The sequence below is a fragment of the Callorhinus ursinus genome, unplaced genomic scaffold (genome assembly GCF_003265705.2).
Source record: "Callorhinus ursinus isolate GAN/ISIS: 27379988/994484 unplaced genomic scaffold, GSC_fseal_2.0 scaffold30, whole genome shotgun sequence".
NCBI classification, from domain to species: Eukaryota; Metazoa; Chordata; class Mammalia; order Carnivora; family Otariidae; genus Callorhinus; species Callorhinus ursinus.
The window spans coordinates 4418267-4423879 of record NW_027397092.1 but is presented as its reverse complement, the minus strand read 5'-3'; the positions used below and the strand labels follow the sequence as shown (position 1 = coordinate 4423879).

At 49.0% G+C, this 5613-nt stretch overlaps 1 long non-coding RNA gene across 1 annotated transcript; it reads right to left on the bottom strand.

The window, feature by feature from the left end:
- Nucleotides 1–1073: 1073 nt before the first annotated feature.
- On the bottom strand, nucleotides 1074–2796 carry LOC141370266 (uncharacterized). Its single transcript, XR_012374166.1, has 3 exons — nucleotides 2668–2796; nucleotides 2419–2500; nucleotides 1074–1342 (listed from the first exon to the last, which is right to left on the bottom strand). It is a non-coding gene; the product is annotated as an uncharacterized lncRNA (long non-coding RNA).
- Between the last annotated feature and the right edge of the window lie 2817 nt (nucleotides 2797–5613).

The following is a 5613-nucleotide window of genomic DNA, read 5'->3' as shown; positions in this document are numbered from 1 at the left end:
GGCCTGAAACTTTTTCAAAGGCGAGAACTCGCATATGTAAGTCGAAGGGGTTGGTTATGTAAGTCAGATTTCTATTTTTAACTCCACTTGGACTCAAGTAAGGGATCCATTTGCCATCAGGGCAGTACCACGATGATGTCATCAGTTGTCAGAATGGGATTCTTTTATCTGGTTTTTGCCAAGGTCCTAAAGGCTGAGAAGAAAGCACTAGAAACCCCACATTTCAGAATGAGTTGCCCCAATCTCCCACGCCCGACTGGCAGAGGAAGCGGCTGAAGCCGGTGTCGTAACCTTACCTGGAGGGTACCTAGGAGCCAGGCTGAAAGAAGGAATGACTTAGGACAAGGCTGTGGGAGAGCAGTGGCCTTCTCTTCCCTCCTCCCATGCCATCCCCTTCTCAGCCTGAGAAGGGCTTCAAGAAGTCCGCCGGCCGATTTCCAGCTTTCCTGTGGAGCTTGTAGGGAAACAAGGGATGGATGTCTGACCCTTTCTGAGGAGGTGGCTGGAGCCGTGCGCCGGGCAGCATCACATCTTGTCCCCCTTCAGTAGCAGGACAGAAGGCGTGAGTTTTCCCCGGGGGGCGTGAGGGTCTATAATGGTGGAGGCGGCGGGGAGCTGACCAGGATGGAGGCAGCGAGCCCACGTGATGTGACGACGCAGGAAAGTCTGCACGGGGGGTCTGCTGGGGGGTCAGAACGGACCTGCCACCCGAGGTAGCATCACCCACATCCAGGGCCTCAGTTCGAGGTCACCAGAAGCAGGGGCGCCTCCGCATTACCCTCCAACGGCCTCATGACACAAGGAGCTGGGTTAACATTGCCAAATGTTGGATCACAGAGGAACTGGCCATGCTCAGACTTGGTCCTTCCCCTAGTGCCTTCCTCCCTTGGGCCCGCTGCTGGACTCTGGGCCAAGCAGGGAGGCCTGGGAGTGTAAAGCTGGGAAGGTGAGAGCCCAGTCCAACAGGCCTCCCCCACCTTATACTTATTTCTAGGCCGAACACAGTAACATAGAAGAGATGGAAAGGGACTCTAAATTAGGTAGGAGCTTGGAGTGTTGGTTTTCATGTTTGAGTAGGCATTTATTTCCCAAAAGAAATGCTTCTTGTGCCTCAATCAAACTGAAAGAATTGAGGGATCTTCCAGAGATTTCCTCCAAGAGGTCAGGAAGAATGAGCATGCAGATGAGGTTTGAACGGGGGAGCAAATGAAGAATCAGTTGTTTTCTGCTTGTCCCCTGGGGCGGATGGCTTGTTCCATTCCCCGGGTATAGCTGCTTCTGTCCCATTCCTGGGATGCCAAGGCAGAGTTGCTGGGTTGCTCAAGCTTGAGTTCCGGATGATCTTTCAAAATATGCACAGCGAAATAAGTCAAGCAGAGAAAGACAAGTATCATATGATCTCACTGATATGATGAATTTGAGAAACAAGGGAGAGGATCATAGGGGAAGGGAGGGAAAAATGAAACAAGATGAAATGAGAGGGAGACAAAATGAGAGACTCTTAATCTCAGGAAACAAACTGAGGATTGCTGGAGTGGAGTGAATCACAGACCTGCACCCCTGAAACAAATAATACATTATATATTAATAATAATAAAAAAGTATATAAAAAGAATGTACTTGGCCGAACTGAGTAAAGGTGAAACTTCCATGCACATTAGGGGTGGTGCTTTAGTTGCACGGCTCCCTTGGGCAACTCCACGTAAAGTAGATCTGAGCACGATGCGGGTCAGAATGACCTGGCTCCCCTCCAATCCCTTCCCCCACTGCTGGCCTCCTTCTTCCTCCTTTGCTGCAACTCAGGCTCAAGGCCTTGAGTGTTCTGCCTTTGATCCCATTAAAATGCTCAAGGCTACACTCAGCAAACATTACTTCGTCCTGCTGTCCACCTTAACCCCACCTTCCTCCAGTCATTGCCTCGAGTGTCCTTTGGATACAACAGCAAGGACTGAAGTGAGGGTTGGCAGGGGGTAGGGGTCCTTGTCAAAGCCGCAGCCTGGGTGGAAGATGAATTTCCCTTTACGCTGTTGTTATGGGGACTTTTGCTGAAATAAAGGGACGATATGGGGTGAAATGGAGGTGGTGGTCTGTATAAAAGGGGGGAGTGTCCATTTTTGGTTCGAATCGTGAGTGCATCTCAGGGAGGGAAAGACCGACTCCTCTGTAGTTTGTGGAGGGAAAAAAAAAAAAAGATTGATTTAGTGAGTCATTTCTGAAATGCACTGAAACGTGCATTTGTAGGCTCCAAGCTATGCGATGGATTGATCCTGACTTAATGCAGTTCAGCAATGCTTGTTGAAGCAATCACCGTTAAAAGGATACACTAGCAATGCTGAAAAGCGGAGGGTTGAATGGGTTTCAACTTTCCTCCGCACTGAGCCAGAAACTCCTCATTTGTTTTCCTTTTCTGAGAATCACCTCATGCCATTCAGACAAGGTGACAACCATGCCCGAAGAAGCTCTGTTAAGCCAATTTACTTCAGGCGTGTGGCTGCAGAGTCTAGAACAAAAGCCATGAGTGAGGAGAGATGGTCTTCCCAGCTCCACGGAGCTTTCCAGGGACCAAATAAGGGAGCTATTCTTTCAGAAGAGTCACAGGGTTAACCTGGTGACTCTATTTCCTCCCCTACCCCTCACACGCCGTGTAACCTTGGCAAGCCATTTAACCTGACAGGTCTCCAGTGGCTTCACGTATAAATGGCGGAGAGTGGGCTAAAGCTGGACGCCATGCGAGCAACAAGTCTGGTTTCATGTCTGTTGCAGGACAGTCAGCGTGGATACCTGGGTGGTTTTCACCCTAGTGTGGTCTTGTGATGTCACAGATAAGCCTTGGTGGCCAAGGTGATCTGACTGGCAAGTTCTCGCCTCAGTATTTAAAGACCCGCCAAGCTTTGACCACCTTGGTCATCCTGCTTCTCGCTGCCCTGACCGGAACTGCATGCGGGTTCCTCACTCAAAGAAAAAGAGCTAAGAATACTTCCTTTTGGACTTAAAAAAGTAGATCCTGGAGGGGTGCCTGGCTGGCTCAGTTGGTGGAGCCTGAGACTCTTGATCATGGGGTTGAGCCCCATGTCGGGTGTTTGGGTGTAGAGATTACTTAAAATCTTGCAAAAAAAAAAAAATAGATCCTGGATTTCTTGTTTTTAAGTATTGACTATTGCAGTACAGTATTGTAATATTTCTGTTAATTCTTTAGAAGAATTATATAATCAGACTCAACTCATCATTCCTAGATAAGATATGAAGGCTGTGTGTATTATTGGCTCTGTTTAATGGACCTTTGATTGTTCTCAAACATTATTTTGGCTAGAGGTGGATAAGAGAGGTGATTTTGCCTCCTTTCTTCTGCTGGGTGTTAGCACATGTGCCAAGAGAGAGAAAACATGACTCCTGTTCTAAAACACAGATGAGAGAGTTGGAGATCACACATATGAACCAGAGTTTGATGATGTAGAAAGGAGGCTCCTCACCAATACACATGATGCTCCCAGGCGTGGAAAGCCCAGGTGAGGGCTCTGTCACTCTACCCACTAACAGTGTCTGGTCTTCTGGGTCAGTTCAGTCTAGGAGTCTCTGCATTTTGAGTCTCCATGACCCATTCTGTGTGCCCCAAATTACTCTATACGTCATGAGGGGAGTTGTTATATCCCTGATTACTCCTCCAATTATCTCTCTTACCAAATGTCTGTAAGCCTCGTGAAGGGTCAGATCTACTTGCTTATTATCATTTTCCTAGTGACTGGCATTGATTGAAGTACTTATTGATTGAAAAAAATCATTGAAAATTTAATAATCTGATACTCTTGTAAGACTACTGGAAAGTTTCCAGGAGAGGTTTAATGATTTTCTTCAACTTGGCCCCTCTGTACTTTCATTCCCCTTCTGCCATGGTAGACTGAACATATTAGATGCTATTTATTAATTCAACAGAAAATGTCTGTGTGTCATGGTTTCTATGTCTCAGGAGTGGTGCTGGGTTCAGAGTTTAAAGGGGTGAACAAGAGACAAGAAGATCCTTGGTGTCCTGGAGAGCAAGAGGAGACAGAAACTAAATAAGCAAAGACATAAACAAGGATCTTTTATTTATTTATTTAGGACATCTTAGATAGTTCTGTGTGCTTAAAAACAAAGGCAGCTTGGTGTTCTAGAGATTGGGTGGTGTGGGAAAGCCTGAGGAGGGAATGTTTGAAAGATGGGGAGGAGCCAGCCATGTAAATGGCTGGGAGTGGGGTAGGGTGGAGGGGACAGTTTAGGCAAAGACAAAGGTCCAGAGATAGGTCCAGACTTGGAATATTTAAGAACCAGAGAGGAATCCCGAGAGGCTTGGGAGGACGTGAGTGAGAGTGAGTTCAATAATACGAAGCTTGAGTAGGAGGCAGAGGTCAGATCATTTAAGGCATTATAGGCCATACAGAGCCGGAAACCAAAAGCACATTAAAATCGGATTATTTGGAGAGGGTTTTGATGTGGGCAGGCTTTAGGAAAAGCAACAAGGACTAGTGCAGTACCCCACGGGTGGTGAAGGGAGGTGGGCAAGGGGAGGGAGCAGCTCCTGACTGTGAACCAGCAGGGAGTTAGTGGCCGGGGGCGGGGGTGGGGGGTGGGGGGGTGGAAACTCTCCATTCATTCGCCTCCTTGTCCCAGAATTCCCATGGATGCCTCCCACTGGCCACAGCAACCAGAAGCAGGAAGGCAGGGGAGCCCAATGTTCTCAGGGCAAAGAATGAGCCCACCATGGTATAGACAAGAGTCCAGCGCACCCTGCTGACAAATCTGGATTTTCATCCCATGCATAATGGAAAACCACTGGGGGATATTGACAAGGGGAGTGAAACGGTCTGATGTCTTTTGCAGACTCCACCGCAGCTGCCCTGTGGAGACTGGACTGGGAGTGCAGAGCCGTAGCTGGCCTGCCCTGTTCAGACCCACACCGTGGCCCATGGCTGCCGCCCCGCCTCGCCCAGCATGATTCAGTCACCGGAAACGGCTCCTGGCCCTCCCTGGTGTGCCATAGTTGGTCGAGTGGTTCTCAGGTCCACCCGTGATGTTACGTGCTGGGGTGTTGCATGAGGTTCCTGAGCGATGTGGGGGAGGCAGGATGGTAGTCACACGGCTTTGTGGGACACTGACCGCGGCACTCTTTCTAGTGTGCAGTTTGGTCTGAAACTGGATTCTGGGTTGTCCAGCCAAGGGCGGTCCTCCCTCACGTCAGACTGCCCTGAGTGCTGTGTATCACCCAGCAAGGAGGGTTCCGGGGGCATGCTTGGCAGAGTGACTCAGAGGAGGAGCTCAGCTGGGAGGGGTCCTCTCCTGCCGGAGGGACTGTTTGCTGAGGTCTTTGCTCTTGTTTCTGTTCATGGCATCCGGATACTCCTGGCCATTCCTGGGGTCTGGTCTCTCTAAATTGGGCTCTAGTGAAGGAAGACTGGATCTGAAAGAAATTTTTTGGAGAAAACGTCATAACAGTTTGGCCATCCTGGGGAGAAAGTATATATTCTGTGTATGCATCCATGTGTGTGCTTATGGGGAGCAGGGACGGGATAGGGAGGGAGGTACAAAGGAAGAAGGGAGAAAGTACGAGGTGTTGACAACACTTAGATGAGTTCAGCTTAC